The following is a 22167-nucleotide window of genomic DNA, read 5'->3' as shown; positions in this document are numbered from 1 at the left end:
TGACTAGCACAGAAGTCCAGTAACAAACCACCACTCCGGTTCAGATCAGGGGGGCCGTTCCTCCCAATCACGCCCCTCCAAGTGTCTCCATCATTGCCCACATGTGCGTTGAAGTCTCCCAGCAAGATTAAAGAGTCCCCTTCAGGAGCCCCATACAGGACTCTTTCCAGGGTCTCCAAGAAGGCCGTATACTCTGAACTGCTGTTTGGTGCATAAGCACACACAACAGTCAGAGTTTTCCCCCCCATAACCCGCAGGCGTAGGGAGGCGACCCTCTCGTCCACTGGGGTAAACTCCAACAACGAAGCACCTAACCGGGGACTTGTGAGTATCCCCACACCTGCCCGGCGCCTCACACCTTGAGCAACTCCGGAGAAGAATAGAGTCCAACCCCTATCCAGAAGTAAGGTTCCAGAGCCGACGCTGTGCGTAGAGGTGAGCCCAACCAGATCCAACTGGTAACGCACAACCTCCCGCACAAGCTCCGGCTCCTTCCCCCCCAGAGAGGTGACGTTCCACGTCCCCAAAGCCAGCTTCTGTCGCCCGGGTCTGGTCCGTCGAGACCCTCCGCTTTCACTGCCACCCTTCTGGCAGCGCACCCGACCCCATCGATGTTTCCCGTAGGTGGTGGGCCCGCGGGACGGAGAAGCGGAGGTGTTGCCCACGTTGCCTTTTCGGGCTGGGCCCGGCCGGGCTCCGTGGCAAGCCCGGCCACCAGACGCTCGCCGACGAGTCCTCCTTCTGGGCCTGGCTCCAGAAGGGGACCCCGGGCTTCCTCCGGGCCGGGTATCCTCACTTCTTGTGTCGTCTTTCATGAGGTCTTTTGACCACAGCTATGGTTTGTTTTAAATTGATTAGTTTAGACCCCCCCACTTTTACTATGCGGAAAGTCCATGCATCGGTCTATCCTAGGGGTACTCAAATACAAATATTAAAGGTCCAAAAAAAATGTTTTAATAAGACAAAGGTCCTTTTATTATAATTGTATTTATAATTGGAATAAAAGGATACATGTTGAGATAGGAAGTTCTAATATCTTAAGAGAAGAGCTTGAATATAAAAAAAATACAAAATACAAACTCTTTTGGCTTCTTCCTGTCTTTCTACTGGGCCTCTCTTGGCTTTGTACTGGCTATCTTCTAGCTCTATTCAGGGTTTTGGATTTTTTTTCTAGCTCTATCCCTGATCATTTTCAGAACCTGAAGGCTCTATGCGGACTATCTTCTGGTTCTCCTCTGGATCCGTCCACTATCTCTTGTCTCTGTCCAGTGAATTACACTTGTGTTACTGGAGCAGGTAAAGCATACAACAGATACTTTCAGCATTATCGGAGCACGAAGTGGAAGCTTGGACGAAACACAGCTGACTTCTAAACAATGAACACCCGCAACTTGGAAGAAATAAAGTTGGGTTTTATGCGTTCTAATATTGCAATGCAAACCCATGATGTAATGACAGTAATTCAGAATTCAGAATAATTGAGTCATTGAATGCTCATTTCAGTAGATTTAATCAAACAAAGCATAAACATATTGGACATGGCCTCAAGACTGTAACCTCTTCACATTCTGTTGAAATAGTCAATTACTAGCCATATCTCACACATTGCTGTTTTGAATCATTAATATGTGGATGACAGTTGAACTGGATGATGTAACATTTATGCCATCTGCTGGAAAGAAGACGTATCGCTCTGTTGGCGTTGTTTAGACAACAAAAACAGAGTGAAGCTCTCATTTCATCAACAATCTTTGAGGACAGACACCGTCCTGCAGAGAGCACACAACCCAACAGCACGTCTTTGGTCTAGCATCACTTTACAAAACGTTTGCATTAAGACACTAAGACTAGCTGGTCCCTTGTAAAGGTCAGTCCACCTTAAATGAGCAGTGGGTGATCAGCATGTGAAAGGCAGGACACGGGAACTTGGTCCTGAGGAGATGTAACGATTATTAAACAAGAAAGTTGTCGAGTCAAGGGGTCAAAGAAATGAACATTTGTGATTATGAGTGAATCGGTTGCAGGTGGGTGAAATCAGGCTTAGGGAGTAACGTATTACATGTAACGGCATTAGGTCATCAGGACACAAAATAGACAAATGTATTCCCTTACAGTTACAGAAGCAGCTGACGACCAACACACTTGTATCTTTTGAAACGATGATGCCATTTAAATCTTTTGTCACAAACATTGCAGCTCTATTCTTCCTCTCCTGTGTGGACTCTCATGTGTGACTTTAAATGATCACTCTGTGAAAAAGCTTTCTTACAGACTGTACAGCTAAAGGGTTCCTCTCCTGTGTGGACTCTCATGTGTTTCTTTAAATGTCCACTCTGTGAAAAAGCTTTCTTACAGACTGTACACCTGTGTGGTTTCTCTCCTGTGTGGACTCTCATGTGTTCCTTTAAATGTCCACTTCGTGAAAAAGTTTTCTTACAAACTGAGCAGCTGTGTGCTTTCTCTCCTGTGTGGACTCTCATATGTGCCTTTAAAATTCCACTCTGTGAAAAAGCTTTCTTACAAACTGAGCAGCTGTGTGCTTTCTCTCCTGTGTGGACTCTCATGTGTGCCTTTAAAATTCCACTCTGTGAAAAAGCTTTCTTACAGACTGAGCAGCTGTGTGCTTTCTCTCCTGTGTGGACTCTCATGTGTTCCTTTAAATGTACACTCTGTGAAAAAGCTTTCTTACAAACTGAGCAGCTGTGTTCTTTCTCTCCTGTGTGGACTCTCATGTGTGCCTTTAAAATTCCACTCTGTGAAAAAGCTTTCTTACAGACTGTACAGCTGTGTGCTTTCTCTCCTGTGTGGACTCTCATGTGTGCCTTTAAATTTCGATTCAGTGAAAAAACTTTCTTACAGACTGTACAGCTGTGTGGTTTCTCTCCTGTGTGGACTCTCATGTGTTCCTTTAAATTATGACTCCGTGAAAAAGCTTTTTTACAGACTGAGCAGCTGAAAGGTTTCTCTCCTGTGTGGATTCTCATGTGTGCCTTTAAAATTCGACTCTGTGAAAAAGCTTTCTTACAGACTGTACAGCTGTGTGCTTTCTCTCCTGTGTGGACTCTCATGTGTTCCTTTAAATGTCCACTCTGTGAAAAAGCTTTCTTACAAACTGAGCAGCTGTGTGCTTTCTCTCCTGTGTGGACTCTCATGTGTGCCTTTAAATTTCCAACCAGTGAAAAAGCTTTCTTACAGACTGTACAGCTGTGTGGTTTCTCTCCTGTGTGGACTCTCATGTGTTCCTTTAAATTATCACTCCGTGAAAAAGCTTTTTTACAGACTGAGCAGCTGAAAGGTTTCTCTCCTGTGTGGACTCTCATGTGTACCTTTAAAAATACACTCTGTGAAAAAGCTTTCTTACAAACTGAGCAGCTGTGTGCTTTCTCTCCTGTGTGGACTCTCATGTGTACCTTTAAATTTCTATTCAGTGAAAAAGCTATCTTACAGACTGTACAGCTGTGTGCTTTCTCTCCTGTGTGGACTCTCATGTGTTCCTTTAAATTATCACTCCGTGAAAAAGCTTTTTTACAGACTGAGCAGCTGAAAGGTTTCTCTCCTGTGTGGACTCTCATGTGTGCCTTTAAAATTACACTCTGTGAAAAAGCTTTCTTACAAACTGAGCAGCTGAAAGGTTTCTCTCCTGTGTGGATTCTCATGTGTGCCTTTAAATTTCCATTCAGTGAAAAAGCTTTCTTACAGACTGTACAGCTGTGTGCTTTCTCTCCTGTGTGGATTCTCATGTGTTCCTTTAAATTTCCATTCAGTGAAAAAGCTTTCTTACAGACTGAGCAGCTGAATGGTTTCTTTTTAGCACTACGGCGTGGATCACTGACAGATTCATGTCTATTTTTCAGTGAGTTTGAGCCTGATGCAGGTTCTCTGGTCTCCTTCCAATCAGCACTGTGTTCAGCGTCAGGTTCAGAAGAGTCTTCAGTGTCAGGTTCAGAAGAGTCTCCAGTGTCAGGTTCAGAAGAGTCTTCAGTGTCAGGTTCAGAAGAGTCTCCTGTGTCGTCCTCAGTCTTTGGTTGTAAACTGCTCTCTGGATCTGAGTTCCTGGCTGGTTCTGGTCCTCGACAGTCATCTCCATCAGCTTCTGTTTCCATGTGTTCAGTTTGTCTTTGATGAGGCTGAGAGGACTGAGGTTTCTCTTCATCATCTTCACTCTTCACAGGGTCAGGAGTGAAAGTGGACTTGGTGATATCAGCCTCCTCCACCTCCTCACTGACCCTGAGTTCCTCCTGTTCCTGCTTAATGTGTGGGGGGGGCTCTGGGTCCTCCTGATCCAGACTGGTGCTCCCCTCATGCTGGTCAGGGAGAACCTCTTCTTCAACCACCACCTGGACATCTGCAGGAAACAGGAGACACACAGTCAGAATAAACTGTTAAGTGTTAGCATTTAAAAATCTAATCACCATTACAATGGGAGACATTTTTCAGCCCTAATTAATGCCTTTGTTTTTATATTTTCACATTATCTTTCTTTGTCCCACTTAATGTGTATTTTTGTTGTCTCAATTCAACTTATGTAGCCCAGCCCCTTTGAAAATGAAAAAGGGTTTTTTCTTCTGGCGTAGCACTAGCTGCAATAAACAATGAATTGTATTTGGGATCGTTCACAGATACACTACACCTACAGTATAGAATTAAAATACTGCATTCAAACCTTATTTAAGTAAAAGTATGCAAGTATCATCAGAACATTTGACAGCACCTTCTTACGTAACAGTAACGATGGAGCAGTAAAATGTTCCCTGTCAGTGTTTAATTTATGATGTTTCTTGATTATTTCGTATGTTTACCTGGAATCAATCAATCAATGTTTATTTATATAGCCCACTATCACAAATGTTACATTTGTCTCAGTGGACTTCACAGTGTGTACAGAATATCAGTATGACAATACGACACCCTCTGTCCTCATACCCTCTGTCCTTAGACCCTCTGTCCTTTGACCCTCACATCGTACAAGGAAAAACTTCCAGAGAAACCCCAGTTTAAAGGGGAAAATGGGAGAAACCTCAGGGAGAGCAACAGAGGAGGGATCCCTCTCCCAGTACGGACAGACGTGCAATAGATGATCGAAAAGATGATACATTTACAACATAGGTAGTCCAAATGTTTGGAAATGCATGTGTCTATAATAAGAAGATGAATCCACGAGGATGTCAGCAATCCTGTGGGAGCCATCAGGGAAGTAGTATGGTGAGTCAGGCAGGACCGCAGAGACAGGTTCAGCCACGACTCGAAGTCCAGGACTCAAATCCAGTGCTCAGGATAGAGGATCCAGGACACACGACCACAGCAACAGGATTAGCCTCGACTCAGGATCCCGGCGTAGATATGGACACAAAAAAGAGATTTGCTGCTGCTGGGCACCCTCATGTGGAATCAAATGAAAATGTTGACAATGAAGTGGAAAATAATGACAATGATGTTAGCAATGTTGATGTTGAAACTGATGTTGAGACTCAAACTAAACAAAGTGCTGATATTGATGATATCAATCCGGAGGACAGTGCCTCTAACATTTCAGGTCCAAAGGAAAGGCAACAAAAAACACACTCTAATGTATCTAAAACATCATCCACCGCATCTGCCAGGCTAAAAGCAGAGGCTGGTAAAGCAGCAATTCTGGAGCGAATGAAGGCTTTAAAAAGAAAGCATCAGTTGGAAGCAAAGGAGGAGGAACTAAGAAAACAAAAAGAGGAACTAAGAAAAGAAAAGGAACAGTTTGCTCTGGAGACCGAGCTAGCTGCAACTAATGCCAAAATCAATGTTCTGGAAACTAGCTCAAAATGCAGCTCCAAAAGGGATGGAATGAACTCTTATCTGGAAAGGAACAAGGCTCAGAGTACAAGGCAACTCAATCCTCAGGCTAATCAATTTGTCCCACAGAGAAATGACAAAAATAACATGCAAAATGAATTTCACCCTAATGCCCAGGCTGTCACTGTAAGACCAAAGGAAACCTCACAGACCATCAGGTTTAAAGACACATCACAAACTGTCAGGCCTAAACAAATGGCAGTGTTACAGACGGACCTCAGACCACTATACACTCAAGCACCAACACAGGTGGTTCATGATGCTCAACAGACAGGACGAGCATCCTCCTTGAATATGACATGCAATAATGACACCCAAAATGACATTGTGAATATCATGCAACGCCAAACTGACATCACTACAATGTTAGTCCAGCAAAATTTAGCATCCTCCCTACCAGTGAGAAATATACCCACATTTGATGGTGATCCTCTTCAGTAACATTCTTTCATCAGATCCTTTGAAAATTGAGGTTAAAACTGATAATGCAAGTGATTGTTTACATTTCTTGGAGCAGTTCACCAGGGGGCAACCAAGAGACCTGGTGAAAAGTTGTCAGCACCTCCCCTCTGTTCAAGGATACCAAAGAGCCAAATCCCTGCTTGCTGAACATTTTGGAAATGAATACAAAATTGCTTCTGTTGATAGCTGGCCTCTGGTTAAAGCAGAAGATGTCAAATCACTGAAATCCTTTTCTCTGTTCTTACGGGAATGCTCAAATTTAACACAGCGAATCATGCACATGAATGAGTTGGACATGTCATCAAACCTCAGAAACATCATGATGAAGCTTCCTTATAAGGTGAGGGAGAAGTGGAGGAGCCATGCATGTGATTTGCAGGAGAGACGTGGTGGCAGAGCACTATTCATTGACCTTGTGAACTTTGTTGAAAAACAAGTTAGAATTGCCTCTGACCCACTGTTTGGAAATATTCAGGACTCAAAATGTACCAGCTGCAACAAACCCCCCACTGTCAGTGAACTAGGGCTGCACGATTTTGGGAATAAATCTAATTGAGATTTTTCTGACAAATATTGTGATTGCGATTTGTGATATTTATTTTTAAGCAACCCAACGGAAGTTTATTGTAAAATGCGGCCATAACTCCGGCTAGGAAGAACGTACTCCCGTCTCTAGCACCCCCGCAGCCCGAGCTACGAGTTAAAGAACTAAACTTACATGAAACTTCCGTTGGGTTGCTTTAAAGTCAAGCTTCAGTTTAAGATTCACCCTGTAATAGATGTAGAACATGTGATGGAGCATTACTAACCTGACTCAGATGCTTTGTTTCACCAAACCATCGAGGAGAGCTGAAGCCATTTGGAAAGGGCAGGCACTTTCAAAAATACTTGGCAGGTGATTGGATCAATCTGTCTATCACCTTCTATCATGGGCCACTTCTGATTGATTAAAAATGGCTGGTACATGTGGAGCACAGCACTTCTGATTGGTGTGGATGACTGACACACAAGAAGAAGAAAAACAAATTGTAAAAAAAATAAAGTAAAAAAAAATTGCAGGCTTTGCGATTTGATAATCACATCATTTAAAATCGCGATTTCGATTTAAAATCGATTAATCGTTCAGCCCTACAGTGAACCAAGGCATAGGAAACAGGGCACCTTTGCCACCGGTGTCACTGCAATGAAAGAAAGAAACAAAGGCTACATGGATAATAAGATCAAGTCCTTTTCTGCCCAAAGTCACAACAAATGCTGTTTATTCTGCCAACAAACCAGCCACTCACTGGAAAAATGCTCACAGTTTAAGTTAAAGACACAAAAGGACAAGATACATTTCATAAAGGAGCATGGAATTTGTTTTGGTTGCTTGAAACGGGGACACATATGCAAAGACTGCAGGAGTCGATTGGATTGCAGTGGGTGTCAGCAAAAGCATCCTTCAGTCCTTCACATTGAGCATAAGGGTATAAGTACACCTTTTAATGAAGCACAAGAACCTGTGAGCCCTCTGAGTGTAACATCTGGTCTGTCTCAAACATGTGGCCATATAGGGGCCGGGTGATGAGTGCAATGCTGTGTTTTTGACTGTTGCAGTTCAAGTGAAAAGCAAAATGAGTGACAGAGTTGTACAGACCTCCGGACTTGTGTCAAGTTGTGTGACTAAAGTGAACTTATTGTGAGCTAATTATCAATTGAAAATAAACTCATAATCATCTAAAATTCAAACTCGTCAGGTTTATTGTGCTCCCTTCCAACTTGTGCACCAGTCTGGTTTCAAGGCAGGTCACTCCACAGAAACTGCTCTCATTGCTGTCACGGAAGAACTGCACACTGCCAAAACTGCATCCCTCTCCTCTGTCATCATCCTGTTGGACCTGTCTGCTGCATTCGACACGGTGAATCATCAGATCCTCCTTCGCACTCTCCAAAAACGTGGAGTTTCAGGCTCAGCACTTTCCCTCCTCACCTCATACCTGAAAGACCGTACCTACAGGGTGACTTGGAGAGGGTCTGAGTCTGACCCTTGTCAATTAACTACAGGGGTCCCTCAGGGCTCTGTTCTTGGTCCCCTCCTCTTCTCCCTGTACACAAACTCGCTCGGATCAGTCATTAGCCCGCATGGTTTTTCTTACCACTGCTACGCTGATGACACCCAATTCATTCTGTCCTTTCCCCGCTCAGAGACCCAGGTCGTCGCACGCATCTCTGCTTGTCTAGCTGACATCTCTCAGTGGATGTCTGCTCATGACCTCAAGCTCAACCTTGACAAGATTGAGCTGCTTTTCCTTCCGGGAAAAGATTGTCCCACTCTTGACCTAACAATCAACATCGGCACCTCAGTTGTTTCCCCGACTCAGACTGCAAGGAATCTGGGTGTGACCCTAGATAACAACCTGTCCTTCACTGCAAACATCGCTGCTACAACCCGTTGCTGCAGATACACGCTTTACAACATCAGGAAGATACGTCCCCAGCTGACACAGAAAGCGACTCAGGTTTTGGTCCAGGCTCTCGTCATCTCAGGCCTAGACTACTGCAACTCCCTCCTGGCTGGTCTACCTGCATGCGCGATCCGACTTCTGCAGCTCATCCAGAATGCAGCGGCTCGTCTGGTCTTCAACCTTCCTAAATTTTCCCACACTACTCCGCTCCTCCGCTCCCTTCACTGGCTTCCGGTAACTGCTAGAATCCACTTCAAGACACTGGTACTTGCTTACCATGCTGCGAATGGATCTGGCCCTTCGTACATCCAGGACATGGTTAAACCGTACAGCCCAGCGCGTGCACTACGCTCTGCATCAGCCAAACGACTCGCTGCGCCCTCGCTGCGAGGGGGACCCAAGTTCCCATCAACAGAAACACGTGGGTCTGCTGTCCTGGCTCCAGGGTGGTGGAATGAGCTCCCCATTGACATCAGGACGGCAGATAGCTTGCACATCTTCCGGCGCAAACTGAAAACTCATCTCTTTCGACTCCACTTCGAGCAATAGAACTATTAACGAAGCACTTTTATACTAATAAAGGACTGGCTTATCTAAAGCCAGTTGAGTAGCACTTGAAATGTTTTTGCTCTATGAAGCCTGATGTACTTATATGATTCTGTTTTCTTCAAGTTGTATTTTGTTGGTCGAACGCACTTATTGTAAGTCGCTTTGGATAAAAGCGTCAGCTAAATATAATGTAATGTAATGTAATGTTGTGTCTACATTTCTCTACAAAGTACAAATGTAAAAAAAAAAGTTTTTGCCACTTAGTCTACAAATGACTTATGACAGCAACTACAGTGAACTACTACAAAGTTCAAACATTTATTTCATTTACCAAACTAAAGTAACCGAACAGTCCCTGAGCTAACTGAGCCTAAATCCCTAAAACTTTGATGAAAGGTAGAGTGTAGAGTAGACTATACGCATTACACTGTTACACACCTACTATACAGTATACACTGTAGTGACTGTACAGTCAGAGTCTACTGTACTGTCTGTACACCATGTATTTTCTACAACTCTACATGTGTACATTATACAGTACATACGACATACATAGTGATGTACATACATACTGGTCAAAATTAAAATCAATGTTGATATGGTGGTGAGTTGGGTCGAGTGGCGGGGGAAGCCTCTGGATAGACCTGGTAATCCCAAACGTGTAGTGCGGGTGAACTGGAAACGTCTGGAGGAGGCCCAAGTTCAGGAGGCCTTCAACTCACACCTCCGGCGGAGCTTTTCAGGCATTCCTGTGGAGGTTGGGGACATTGAACCAAAGTGGTCGGTGTTCAAAGCCTCTATTGCCGAAGCCGCGGCGGGGAGCTGTGGTCTCAAGGTCCTAGGTGCCTCAAGGGGCGGTAACCCTCGAACCTCCTGGTGGACACCGGTGGTCAGGGAAGCCGTCCGACTGAAGAAGGAGGCCTTCAGGGATATGTTATCCCGGGGGACTCCCGAGGCAGTTGCAAGGTACCGACAGGCCCGAAGGGCAGCAGCCTCATCCGTGGCCGAGGCAAAGCAGCGGGTGTGGGAGAAGTTCGAAGAAGACATGGAGAAGGACTTTCGGGCGGCACCAAAGTTGTTCTGGAAAACTGTCCGACACCTCAGGAGGGGGAAGCAGGGAACCATCCAAGCTGTGTACAGTAAGGATGGGACGTTGTTGTCCTCAACTGATGGAGTGTTAGGGCGTTGGAAGGAACACTTTGAGGAACTCCTGAACCCGACAACTCCGCCCTCTCTGTCTACCGGGCAATTTTCGTTCCTACCCTCACCTATGGTCATGAAGGATGGGTCATGACCGAAAGAACGAGATCGCGGATACAAGCGGCCGAGATGGGTTTTCTCCGCAGGGTGGCTGGTGTCTCCCTTAAGGATAAGGTGAGAAGTCCGGTCATCCGGGAGGGACTCAGAGTTGAGTCGCTCCTCCTTCGTGTCGAAAGGAGCCAGTTGAGGTGGTTCGGGCACCTAGTTAGGATGCCACCTGAGCGCCTCCCTAGGGAGGTGTTCCAGGCACGTCCAGCTGGGAAGAGACCAAGGGGTAGACCTAGGACCAGGTGGAGGGATTATATCTCTTCGCTGGCCTGGGAGCGCCTTGGGATCCCCCAGTCAGAGCTGGTTGATGTGGCCAGGGAAAATAAAGTTTGGGGCTCTCTGCTGGAACTGCTACCCCCGCGACCCGACTACGGATAAGCGGGAGAAGATGGATGGATGGTTGACATGGCGTAATTTGAATTAAATACACTATTTAATTTAAATCAGTTTTATTCTGAAAAAAACGGAAGTTCACACTATTAACTTAATACTTTTATTCTGAAAATTCTTCACTTCCGGTTAGCATTGGCATGTGGCGAAATGCTACGTTTTCAAACCGTGAATCGAAGGTGAAATGACATGTGATGTTGTACACTAAGCACACTGGGATTAGCACTCATTTATTGACGCTGAATAACGTTTATCAGGGAATGTTTAAATAACCACAGACACCATAATGATATAATTTAGCAACAGAAAAAGGCAGGAATTGCATTGGACCCGCCCCCCGATGACGCCGGCCAATAGGAGAAGACCTCAGATGACAACAGGAAGAGCAAGCCAAGAATTGATCTCTTCTACCTGCTGACCTGGGCTGACGGGAGATGAGGAGAGCGCCTCCTTTTGCAATTTCTTTTGTACACCACCGCATCTTTTGTGTAATTAAATGATGTTAACTTTTATAAGCTTCCCTTGATTCTTTTCAGTCTCTCCTGCCTTCAGGGAGGTTTTAGATGGTTTATAACAAAAAGGAGAATATACGTAAGTGTAACTTTTTACAAGTCCAGTACCGGTTCGGCGTACCGGTATGCAGCACTACGTGTGAACATTCCACGAAAGGATGATTTGGAAAAATGGCCTTACTTGAGTAACATAAAGCTGCACAACTTGAATGCAGATGTGGATTTGCTCATCGGAACTGATGCAGCAAAAGTGATGGAACCATGGGAGTTGATCAACAGCCAAGATGAAGGCCCATACGCAGTCAGAACAAGAGTCGGCTGGGTCATTAATGGACCACTTAGGAGTGGAAGTAACGGCAGAGTTAAGACTGGCTGTCACAACAAACCGCATATCTGTGGAACATCTGGAAGAGATGCTCATTAAGCAATACAACCATGATTTTAATGAAAAAATATCAGAGGGGCAATTGGAAATGTAAAGAGAGGACATTCAATTCATGAATATAATGAGAAGTACTACAGAACTGAAAAATGGACATTACATTGACTTACCTTTCAGAGAAGAGGAACCGGTCTTGCCAAATAACCGCTGTGTTGCAGAGCAGCGACTTCAAGGCCTGAAGAGGACATTTGAAAAGAACATCAAGTTTAAAGAGGAGTACACCTCATTCATCAATGATATGCTGGTTCAAGGTTATGCTGAAGTTGTACCCATTGAACAGCTGGAACATCACCCCACCAAAGGAAAGCTGAGGGTTGTATATGACTGTGGAGCCTCATACAAAGGAACATCTCTGAACTGTCAGCTCTTGCAGGGCCCCGATCTCACCAACACTTTTATGGGGGTCCTCATACGCTTCAGAAAAGAGCATGTCGCAGTCATGGCTGCCATCCAGGCCATGTTTCATCAGGTGCAGGTGCCTGATAAACATATGAACTTTCTTCGCTTTCTTTGGTGGCATCAGGGCAACACTGACCAGGAACCAGCAGAATATCAAATGAGGGTACACTTGTTTGGAGCTGTTTCGTCCCCCAGCTGCGCCAATTACGCCTTGAGGCGAACTGCAGAGGACAATGCAGCTCACTTCCCTCCTGAAGTGATCAAAACAGTCAATCACAACTTTTATGTAGACGACTGCCTGAAGTCTACAGCCTCGGAGGGAGATGCAATTAAGCTTGTAAAGGATTTGACTCTGCTCTGTAGTCAGGAAGGATTCAACCTCCAAAAATGGGTGACAACCAGCCGTTGTGTCTTGACGTCAATCCCAGGTGACATCAGAGCAACAGAGATGAAAGAGCTGGATTTGGACACAGATCACCTGCCTATGGAAAGAGCACTTGGACTGCAATGGTGCGTGGAGTCCGACCAGTTCAGCTTTAGGACTTCATTACAGCCACGCCCACAGACCAGGAGAGGTATCTTGTCGGTGGTCAGCTCTCTGTATGACCTTATAGGATTTTTGGCTCCTTTTACAATGCCAGCCAAGTTACTGTTGCAGGAGCTTTGCCGGCAAAACCTGAAGTGGGATGAACACATTTCCCCCTCCTTCTCCAAACAGTGGTCTGATTGGCTGAGCGACCTCCAAAGGCTGAGTGTATTCAAGGTGGAACGCTGTATCAAAACCCTGAACTTTAAAACATCTGTAAAAGCACAAATTCATAATGTTTCTGATGCCAGTGAAGCTGGTTATGGTACAGTGTCGTACCTGAAACTGGAAGGTGGCAATAAGGTGCATGTTTCATTTCTTGCTGGAAAGGTCAGAGTTGCACCTCTGAAGCACATCATTATTCCTCGTTTGGAGCTCACAGCGGCAGTCCTCGCTGTCAGAATGGATGGAATGCTTCAAAGGGAACTACAATGGCAACTGGAGAAGTCAGTGTTTTGGACCGATAGCACGACTGTCATCAAATAAATCTCTAATGAAACCAGACGTTTTCATACGTTTGTTGCTAACCGAGTCACTGTGATCAGAGAAGCTACAGATGTTGACCAGTGGAAGTATGTGGGCTCCAAGGCCAATCCTGCTGACGAAGCCTCACGTGGATTAAGAGCCGAAGAATTTCTCACACATTAAAGGCCCAGAATTCCTGTATTTGCCTGAGAGTGAGTGGCCTACACTGGAAATGGATTCAGTGATTCCCACTGATGACCCGGAGGTAAAAAAAGAAGCAGCAGTGAATGCCACTCTTAAGGATTCAGAAAATCCAACAGACCATCTCATCAACTACTTCTCATCTTGGAAGAAGCTTAAAACGTCTGTTGCCTGGTTCCTTGAACTTAAAAGACTTCTGTTGCTTCTGAGTCAAAAGAAAAAGGAACTTAAAGCTACCGAAAGTGACAAGGATGCAGGAGTTAAAAGTACAGTTGAACAGAAACTTAAGAGCTTCAAAACCACACTTGGTGGAAAACATTTGACTTCAGAAGATTGTGATGAAGCAGAGAAGGCAATCATTCATTTTGTTCAGAAACACAGGTTCAAAAGTGAAATTGCCTCCCTCAAACATGGCTCAAATATTGTCTCTAAGGACAGTCCACTGTACAAGCTAGACCCCATACTGGAGGATGACATTCTCAGAGTTGGTGGTCGTTTGCAGAAGTCTGCATTACCATCAGAAACAAAGCATCCTGTTATTCTTTCCAAAGACCTGCATGTCTCCCAGCTCATTTTACGCCATATTCATCAACCACTAGGACACGCTGGGAGGGACCACATGTTGTACAGACTTTGACAGAGGTATTGGATAATTAATGCCAATTCAGCTGCAAGAAAGACCATTACAGAATGCATGGTGTGTAGACGGCACAGAGGAAAACTTGGGGAACAGAAGATGGCAGACCTGCCTGAAGAGAGTTGTGCCAGACAAGGCTCCTTTTACTACAGTGGGAGTTGATTATTTTGGCCCCATAGAAGTGAAAAGAGGAAGAAGCCTTCTAAAAAGGTATGGAGTGATTTTCACTTGTCTGACCAGCCGTGCAGTACACCTGGAGGTGGCACATTCCCTTGATACAGACTCTTGCATTAATGCCTTGAGGAGATTCATTTGCAGAAGAGGCCCTGTGTCAACTTTAAGATCTGACAACGGCACAAATTGTGTTGGAGCAAACAAGGAGTTGAATCAAAGTCTTGCTGCTTTGAATAATGCAAAGATCCAGGATGCCCTAATTCAGGATGGAATTAAGTGGAGCTTTAATACGCCAACAGCCTCACACCAAGGTGGCTTTTGGGAGCGTCTCATTCGATCAGTAAGGAGAATACTGACCTCTGTTCTTGGACAACAGGTTTTGGATGATGAAGGCCTGCAGACACTGCTTTGTGAAGTAGAGGCAATACTAAACGACAGACCCCTCACAAAAGTGTCTGATTACCCTAATGACCTTGAGGCCCTCACCCCAAACCATGTTCTTCTGCTGAAGGGAATACCCATCTTTCCCCCTGGACTCTTTGAAAAGAGTGACCTGTACATCAGAAGGAAATGGAAGCAAGTACAGAATATCGCACAGTTGTTTTGGAAAAGATGGACATCTGAATACTTACTTGTGATGCAAGAAAGACAGAGATGGGCAGCCCAAAGAATAAACTTCTCCCCAGGAGATATTGTCATCATTGCCGATGCTACAGCTCCAAGAGGATCCTGGAAGATGGGTTGAGTTGTGAGTACCAAGTCTGACTCCAAAGGATTGGTCCGCTTTGTGTGCATCCAAACCAAATCCAGCGTCTTGGAGAGACCTGTGACGAAGATCTGCCTGCTGGTGGAGGCCACAGAATAAGATCATGGACAATTCTATCTATTTTCTCTTCCTATCCTGTCTTCTTACCATCTGTTTATCTGAACGCTCTCAGTTTGTACGTGTCAATGATGAATCTTCCACGCAAACCAAAGTTAGCCATGGAGTGCCACAGGGCTCAGTGCTCGGACCTATTTTGTTCACATTATATATGCTTCCGTTAGGCAATATTATAAGGAATCATTCTGTAAACTTTCATTGTTATGCGGATGATACTCAACTATATTTATCAATCAAGCCTGATGAAATTAATCATCTAAATAAAATTCAAGACTGCCTCAAGGACTTAAAAACGTGGATGACCTTAAACTTTTTGATGTTAAACACGACCAAAACTGAAGTTATTGTACTTGGCCCGAAGAATCTACGAAACAAATTATCTAAGGATATACTAACTATGGATGGCATTAATTTGGCCTCCAGTGAGACTGTAAGGAATCTTGGTGTTATATTTGATCAGGATTTATCCTTTAACGCCCACATAAAATCAATTTCAAGGACCGCCTACTTCCATCTACGTAACATTGCAAAAATCAGGCATATCTTGCCTCAAAACGATGCAGAGAAACTAGTCCATGCATTTGTTACTTCAAGGCTGGATTATTGTAACTCTTTATTATCAGGGTGTACCAAGAAGTCAGTCAAGTCGCTTCAGCTGATTCAAAATGCTGCAGCTCGTGTACTAACCAGAGTTAGGAAAAGGGACCACATTACTCCTGTTCTGGCTGCCTTACACTGGCTCCCTATAGAACACAGGATAGAATTTAAAATTCTTCTTCTCGCCTACAAAGCCCTTAATGGGCAGGCGCCATCTTACCTTAAAGAACTCATTATACCCTACTGTCCTACTAGGGCATTGCGTTCCAAGAATGCAGGGTTGTTGGTTGTTCCTAGAGTCTCTAAAAGTACAATGGGAGCCAGAGCCTTTTCTTATCAAGCTCCACATTTGTGGAATCAGCTTCCAGTTTGTGTTCGGGCGGCAGACACCCTATCCGTTTTTAAGAGTGCGCTTAAGACCTTCCTTTTTGATAAAGCTTATAGTTAGGGCTGATTAGATCCAGCCCCTAGTTTTGCTGATATAGGCTTAGTTTGTCGGGGGACATCTTACTTCTTCCTTCTCTCTGTCTATACCTGTGTACTCTCATGTTCTGATTAACCCAGCTTCCCCAAATGTCTTTCTTTTTGGTGTCTATATACGCCGGGATCCGGAGTCATGGATGATCCTGCGCTCCTCTGTCCTGGATCGCGAGCCCTGGATCTTGAGTCGTGGCTGTGGTCCTGGATCATAGGTCCTGGATGGATATCCTCGTGGATTCATCTTCCTATTATACACACATGCATTTCCAAACATTTGGACTACCTATGTTGCAAATGTATTATCTTTTCAATTTACACACGGCATCTATTGCACGTCTGTCCGTCCTGGGAGAGGGATCCCTCCTCTGTTGCTCTCCCTGAGGTTTCTCCCATTTTTCCCTTTAAACTGTGGGTTTTCTCCGGAAGTTTTTCCTTGTACGATGTGAGGGTCTAAGGACAGAGGGTGTCGTATTGTCATACTGATATTTTGTACAAACTGTAAAGTCCACTGAGACAAATGTAACATTTGTGATATTGGGCTATATAAATAAACATTGATTGATTGATTGATTGATCTTTCAGTGGATACAGAGAAGGTGACACAGAAGACACTATGGCTCATGGATAGAGAGAATGGCTCCCTTATATGTTTTACATAAGGGTAATTGTGATTCTCACAATTAGGGGCCGGAATGTGGAAGCTCTTCAGTATTTTTCACATTTATTTAAAGGTCCCATGTCATGGCCATTTCCACTGATCATAATTCCATTGTTGATGTCTACTAGAATAGATTTATACTGTGCAATTTTCCAAACTCACATTGTTTCGCATACAGCATCTCTGTAAACTACGTGTATTCACTCTCTCCACTAAACGGCTCGTTGCAGCTCTTGCCCCCCCTCCCTGTGAGCCCAGTGTGCTCCGATTGGTCAGCTCGGCCCCTCTGTTCTGATTTGTCAACCACCAGAGAGGCTCTGCCCCTGTTGACATCTGCCGTAAAGTGGTTTAGCGGGTACTTAGCCCATTTAGCCCATTGTGTTTTTTCGGCTCTGAGCGGAGTAGCAGAAATGAAATGGCGTCAGTAAAGCCATATATGTACGAACCGGAGTCCGACCCAGAGAGTGAAACGGACCGTGATGGACCTGATCCACCGTCCCAAACAAGAATACAGCAGGCGGTTTCACAGTGGAACGTTTTAATTTTGTATAGCTGCTACATTTCAGATGTAATGTTAGAACGTCATCATTTATCTACATCACAGTAACAAGTGTGTCCGCTGACTAACCAAACTTTCCAACTGTTATTTAGGTGCACGTGTGGAAACTGCGCAGTAATGCCTACCGAGGTGGAAGACCTCTGTTGCAGGGAGATTAGAAAGGTGACAGTGTAGTGCCGATGAAAGGGAGTCGGGGGCGGTGTGTTTAGAATCAGGTAAAATACATGTCTGCTCTGTCTGACAAGCTAGGAATGACAAGCTAAACCTAAGAGCACACACTAAAGGGTCCGTGTGGCAACACTATACCAAAGGTGAATTATGGTCAAAACAGCGTGTCACCACAACAAATACAAAAACACCAACAGTAGCACACAACATTATATACACCATACATACTTGTCAAGTCAATAGACTATATGCCCTTTTATTTATTCTATAGTAATTTAATGTTTATTTTGTAAACCTCGCCATAGTTGGATTTAATTGCTAAACGTATTATGTTACAAATATCTTATCCTCCTATAGGTTTTAACACGAATGCACAAAGTCCCAGAAACCATTGTGTGCATGGTTGACCACCCCAGACTAGAACCAAACTGCCTCAATCCCTACACCCTGCAGAACCTCCACAATATTTATCGGTTTGATTATGGACCTTTGAGGCGTAGAACTGAAGAAGAGCAAGTTATTTTTAGCTATAATAAACTACTACTGTATTAGATGAAAAATCAAATAATGGTTTGCTATATATGAATGATCTAGGAGCAAATAATTCAGGGAAGAAAGGCTATCAAGTAGTTCCATCAAACTTTATTTTGATAAATGTACAAATTGATCATATGTATATATACACACTGTATGAGATAAGATGGACCTTTATTAATCCCTGTGGGGAAATTCAGTTGTTCAAGCAGCCAGAGGGTAAGGGTGAAAAACAGGACAGCACATATATGTTATCATCCATTCCTCCTCTTATAGGCGTTTTAGGCATCTGGTCTATCGCAGCTTCGTAAGCTGGTGCTGGGGCTTTTTGGGACGAGGAATCAGAGTGGTCATCCTGTCGTGTGTGGTCCGCCGGATAAGCCAGGAGTTCCCTGATCTGGCTGGACAGTACGTGGGCTTCCGACCGCCCCTAGACTAAAACCTGAGACATGGCGGGCTACCACTTCCTCCTTTGAGGGCCTGTCAAATTGAGTGGACAGGTCCTTTGGGATGTTGATTTTATTCATCTCCTCCACAAAGGGTGTTGGGTCCTCAAAGACTTCTTCAAACACCAGCCTCATCAGCTCACCCACGTACACTGAAAAATATAACATTCATATAATTAATTATTTGTATACACTTATTCATTTCTCTTTTATTCTTTCATTGTACAGATAATTCAGTGTAATTCAGTGTTCAGCATAAACAGCCAGCACGCCTAAAATTACACCCAGAAAGAGAATCCCACCTGAACAAGCTAGAAGTCCACAATGGTGTTGCTTCCCAGGTGCATTAGTGTGTAGCTCCCAAACTTAGCTGAGTGGCCTGAAGAAAATATAATACAGGAGGTTTCAAGACTTTAACAGAATTTCAATGGATAAGTTCGATGAATTGTAATATACACCAGTAACTCTAGCACTAGACTGTCTTGTCTGTTTCTGCTTACCTGGAAAGTCTGCTCTCATATCTCCTGCAACTGTGACCTTTCCCCCCTGGTGGTGTAGTTGCTGGAAAATCTTCAGCTGATCAGTTTTCCACTTGTGGATAATAGCAGGCTCCAGATAATGCCTAGCATGCCTCCTGAAGGTCTCATACTGGAAGATCTCCAGCTGCATGGCTCTGCATATCTATGAATAAATAGAAAAACAGGACAAGTATTTGAAAAAGTCCACTTCTGTCATTTTTCATATGCTATGGATGTAAGATGGTAAAATACCTTTTTTTAGTTGGAAGAAGGAAGCACCAGTGAAGTATGTAGCAGCAGATAATTGTAAGTTGCCAACCGGGGTACTTCCAATGATGGGCTGGCTCTCCCATTCTCTGAAGTAAGTGCAGTTTGGACAACGCTGTTTGAACGCCACAAAAGTCCCATTTTTTCGTTTTTGGACATCACAGTCTATCTTACAAAACGGAAATTTTTCAAACAGCTGTCCGAGGCAGCTTTCAAACACAATGTACTTTGCGTCACTGTGCGTGGATCGTGTCTGAAGTCTAATGTAACAAAACAAAATTAACAATACATGTTAGATGTCAACTCTGAACAACAGTAATAGTAATGTGTACCAAATATACCAAACTTACGATACGTCAGATTCTTCTACAGTATCATCAGGGTGGTAACTCGAATCCAGAGTCTCTTCAAATTCAATCGAAGTCTCTCCTTGTTCCTGCTCCAACTCTAGTCGAGGTCTCTTGCTAGGTCCCAATCCTGGGCCCTTTATTGGTGTAGAGGACAAGGGGATTTCTGTGTAGGTGGAAGTTTTAGTGCCAACACTTTTGAAAGACACCGTGGCCTGGATGCCTGTTAATAAAAAGGGAAAAGTGCATAAATACTATGTACATTAGATAAGACACTAATACATTGTAAAAGGCCAACAACTTGTGTACATCTGACAGATTAATTCATGAAAAATTTACAAACTACAAACAGCACTGTATTTCTTGTAGTCAACATAACAGTATTTCTGTGATATACAATAATATCAAATAAGGTTTTATTTATAGAGCACATTTAAAAACGATTTTTGGTCGAGCCCAAGTGCTGTACATGTAATAAAAGCACAATTAAGGTAATGTATCTGTGATTTGTCTGTTATAGTCTACCTTTGCTTCTCACGTGTGCCGATTTCAGTGTTCCCCGGGCCAACTGTGTAGCAACAGAAATGGCGGACACTTTACATTCCACTGTCTGTGTTCCCACAGACCGTGTCTCAACCCTCTGAGTTCCCACACAAACAGTCTGTGGACGGTCTGTTTGACATCCGACTGTACTGGAGCGGTGGGTATTGTGTTCCTGCTGTGATGTACTCTAAGAAAGATACACATAGTATTCATACAATTAATTTTGTATCCGAGGAAAACAGTCAATTTCATAAAAGCAACACTTTTACAATGTTCTACAGATAGTCTGCTACCTTTTCCCATGTAGCGTAATATTTCAGACTCTTTGTAGCTCAGTAGCATTAGCTGCTAGGACCGCCAACTTCAATGTAATTATGTTTGGCGACTGGCCGTACATAAGCCAGAGTATACTGTCTATGAGTATTTCATGTGTGTTTGCAGACGAAATTCTCCAGCTATGATTATCTATCAGTAATCAACACAGTTAGCTTGCCAGCTAATATGCTAACCTAATATGCAGTTTAACAGCTAGTCTAGGCTTAGCAAGAACATCTTACAATTGCAATATTATACAGTTAGTCTGCTACGTTCGGTCATTCATTCATTGTAGCTGGCATGAAAACAATGTTTTTCATAACATCTCTAGGTTAGAGCTTCTAGCTTATTAATGGTAGCTCGGTAGAATACACGAACGGCAACTGTAATTACTGACCGTACGGTTAAATCACCCGGAGTATACTGTCTATGAGTATTTCGTGTGTGTTTGCAGACATTCTCCTGCTATGAGATACATGTAAGGCCATGTGCTAACATCGGTGTTGAGGTCTGGGAATGCTAGGTAGCCCTCGTGTTTACCTCGGTAGCATAGCATTTACAGAGTCGTGGTAGATACATTGTTTGTTTTAAACAGAATAAATACACAAACCACAATGAATACTTACAGGTTGTGTACCCGAATCTCCCACTGGTCCAAACAAAGTAGGAACAGCATCGTCCTCCAATATCAGCTTTACAGCAAGTCCGAAGCTAAGGTCCGTGAAATGCCGCGCACACACAACAGTACCGGCTGGTAAATCAGCTGGAACAGTGTTAAAAAGGAATGTCAACCACTGACTTCGTCGTGGTTCTGCCTTCGGTACTGCAAACATTGTGGATTTCTCCACACAATACAGGGAACAGACCCTCCGCGACATGACTGGATAGAGCTTTGAAAAGAAGCAGGTTTTACGACACTTAATATGGTCGACTGGCAGAGGAAGTGACGTCACGCGGTGCAGCTACGTCACGCGGGGCAGGAAGTAAACAATGGAAACTGAGAAATCTCCAACGAGGCTTTTGGGCGAGGTATTTTCTGTGTTAGAGTTTACTCGCTACAGGGTGTACTTTGAGGGTTTTGACTTTGCAGACTGTTTACATGCATAAAACACTTCATAACACACAAGGGGACGGGCAATAACCGGAAAAGCATGACATGGGACCTTTAATGTATTTATTTGTTATTTTTTGTTTTGTAGAATTAATTAATTTACAGCCATATTATTTAAGTTGTGTTCCAGCTAAAATGTTTTTATTTTGAAGGTGATGGGTAAATGTTCGCACACAGCTGGGTTTATTTAAGTCAATCAGGGCACAGCAGCAGTCTGTGGGCACCGGGAAGGTCTATGGTTTTTTACCAGTATCAGGGCTGAGTTCAGCAAACATTTCAACACCTTTTGCTGTATTGTTCTTGCCAAGGTGAAGCTAATAAATACCACAAAAACGTTGATGCCTTG

General features: G+C 43.9%; 1 long non-coding RNA gene across 3 annotated transcripts; it reads right to left on the bottom strand.

Annotated features, from left to right (window-relative positions):
• Nucleotides 1-16935: 16935 nt before the first annotated feature.
• Nucleotides 16936-21826, bottom strand: LOC117537734. 3 transcript variants are annotated; one of them, XR_004567765.1, is made up of 6 exons: nucleotides 20378-21826; nucleotides 19856-20075; nucleotides 19491-19620; nucleotides 19221-19401; nucleotides 19023-19099; nucleotides 16936-18872 (listed from the first exon to the last, which is right to left on the bottom strand). It is a non-coding gene; the product is annotated as an uncharacterized LOC117537734 (long non-coding RNA). The 3 variants fall into 3 exon arrangements; XR_004567764.1 differs by having other exon boundaries at nucleotides 19491-19765; nucleotides 20378-21825; XR_004567766.1 differs by lacking the exon at nucleotides 19491-19620 and having other exon boundaries at nucleotides 20378-21813.
• Between the last annotated feature and the right edge of the window lie 341 nt (nucleotides 21827-22167).

Source organism: Gymnodraco acuticeps, unplaced genomic scaffold, assembly GCF_902827175.1.
Source record: "Gymnodraco acuticeps unplaced genomic scaffold, fGymAcu1.1, whole genome shotgun sequence".
Lineage (NCBI taxonomy): Eukaryota > Metazoa > Chordata > Actinopteri > Perciformes > Bathydraconidae > Gymnodraco > Gymnodraco acuticeps.
This window is presented reverse-complemented; position numbering and strand designations above follow the sequence as displayed.